The sequence below is a fragment of the Egretta garzetta genome, unplaced genomic scaffold (genome assembly GCF_000687185.1).
Source record: "Egretta garzetta isolate BGI_Z169 unplaced genomic scaffold, ASM68718v1 scaffold233, whole genome shotgun sequence".
Lineage (NCBI taxonomy): Eukaryota > Metazoa > Chordata > Aves > Pelecaniformes > Ardeidae > Egretta > Egretta garzetta.
In genome coordinates, this window is record NW_009259194.1 from 69,517 (window position 1) to 72,196 (window position 2,680).

Consider the following 2,680-nt stretch of genomic DNA (forward strand, 5'->3'; position numbering starts at 1 on the left):
CGCCAGACACCCCCAAACCAAGTGAGCCCTGATGGGGCAGCGAGGGGGTCTGGGCTCCTCCAGACACCCCCAAACCAAGTGAGCCCTGACGGGGCAGCGAGGGGGACTGGGCTCCTCCAGACACCCCCAAACCAAGCGAGCCCTGATGGGGCAGCGAGGGGGTCTGGGCTCCTCCAGACACCCCCACAAAGCTCCTCCGGCGATATGCAGCATTTTGGAGGCCCAATGAGAATTAATTAGCATTGCTAACTAATGAAACCATCATGCCAGGAGCGGGCTGCGTGCCCCTTGCTGCCTGCCGGCCCCCTCTGGGTGCTGGCCTGGCACGCCGAGGTGGGGACACACAGCCTTACTTGCCTTCCCCTATTACTTCAGGAGCCCTAAATTCCTGCCGCAGCCCAGGCTGCCTCTCCCAGGGCCCGCCCGGCTGCCGGGTCACCGCTTGCGGAGCGGCAGGGAGGTGTCCGTCGCATCCGGCACCTCGCGGCTGTTGGCAAAGGCGGGCAGCCAGCTCCCAGTGCATGCACCCAGCACCCACACCAACCCTGTCCATGCACTGGGGCACGTTTGGGGACCCCCAGGCTGGGGGTTTTGTCTATCTGCAGTACAAGGCTGAGAGCTGGGAGTTCAACACCAGGCATCGGAGCATCCCACCAGCAGTGTCCAGCACCCACCCCGCGGCCGATCCAGAGAGCCTGGTCCCTTTGGGGATGCCGGTGCCCCTGCTTGCCTGGAAAATCTCCCGCGTTGGCACCCAAAACGGGCAGCGTTGTTTATCCCCACGTCATGCGCTGCGTCCCCACCGGCACACGGGGATTAACAATCTTGACCTATTTCCCGGGGGGGTGCAGCAAGGCTTAATTCACTGAATGCTTGAGGAGTGCATAAGATCTGCAGATAGAGCCATTATGGAGTGTGAGATATCATTAATTAATTCACAGGTTGATATAGTTATGCGCTTAGATCATCATCAGCTGATCCTGCTAATCCCTTCTTGTGCAAGTACCTGGGCGAAGGGGAGCTGCTGCCTGGCATCGCTTTGCTCCTGGGTCGTCCCCCTGTCATCCCCACGTGCCACCGAGGCCGGGAGGGTGCGAGGGGTGGCCCCCAGTCTCTGTTCCTTAATATCCCCTGCCCCTAAAGTTGCATTTTCCTGGGGTGGTCCCACCAGAGGGGAGATGCCTCCTGTTCTCCATCAGGGGATGGGACACAGGGCTGCCTCCCCTTGAGTCAGGGCCTGAGACTTTCTCTCATTAATTATTTCAATAATCGTTAAAAATAGGTAATTATTACCCTGGTGACTTAGGGATCGTGTTTAGCGCAGGCTTCCTCTGGCCTCCAGCCCAGTTTTGGAAAGAAACACCCCTCCATGTGCTGCTGGGAGCTGCCGTTGCGCACCGGGGACATTTGATTTTCACAAGCTCACTAGGATTTTTTTAAACCCCACGTCTTCCTCAGCCATCCCGTTGAGCGGGTGCCTTTACTCTGGGAAAGGGCTGGAAGCATCCAAACTCACCCCACAACCACCTCCTGGGGAGAGAAAAGGGACATGGCTCCATCCCGCAGCCATGCCTGGGGCTCGGCTTGCTGCCGTAGCCCCCCAAAATCCCCGGGAATGTGTGTTCCCATGGGCCTGTGGCATTTCAAGGCTGGTGCACGCATGCCAGGATGCCCGGCAGATACAGGCAGAGAGGCCAGCGGCGCCGTGGGTACCACGCTGTGCCCCACCGAGCCCATCACACCTGAGCTCACCCCACTCTATTTTCTCCTGCCCCCTTCCTGGACCTTCAGATGAAAAAAATAAAAAAGCCACGACAGTGGAAAGTCGAGCTAACAAATACAAATAAAACTTCCTCTGGATGCTAAAAATGACACACGTAGACAGAGAAAAAAAATTCTATCGGTGACAATAACAGAGCGCGGAGCTATTTCAGTGCTGGGCTGTTCCATTGCAGCACTCGGCCCTGGGGTTGTGGCTCGCGCACCCCAGCCACTTCCCCAGGGACGTGACGTATTTCCTTTCCATCACAAACTGATTTAGAAGCAAAACTTTCTACATTTAGGCAGCGAGAGAGACTCAGCTTCTCTTTTCTCTCTCTCACCGAGGGTGAGCGAATGGAAGGAGAGATAAAGGGGGTGGGATCAGCGCAAAGTGACTGTACGTGGCTTCCTCCTTTTTTTTTTTCTTCTTTCTTTCTAAATTACCAAAAAGTGAACCAGAAAACCACAATTAATATTTTCCATGCCGTGAAGGCCTTGCATGCATCCAAATGAGAGTTTGTGGCTCCCCCCGTGCCGTGTGCTTGCAGCCCCACATGTGCCTGGGTGCCTGGTGCATGGCCAGCAGTGCCTCACCCTGCGTCCTGGCAGGGGATCGTCCCACCACAGCACCCACTGCAGCCACCCAGACAGATTCCCACTCTGGACCATCACGATTCCTGTCCCCATCTCCATCTCCATCCCTGTCTCCATCTCATCGCCATCCGTATCTCTATCCCCATCCCCTTTGCCAAATTAATCCCCATCACCACCTCTATCCCTGTCCCCATCTCATCCCCATCTCCATCCCCATCCCCCTCTCCATCCTCATCCCCATCTCCATCCTCATCCCCGTCTCCATCCTCATCCCCGTCTCATCCCCATCTCCATCCTCATCCTCATCCCATCCCCATCTCCCTCC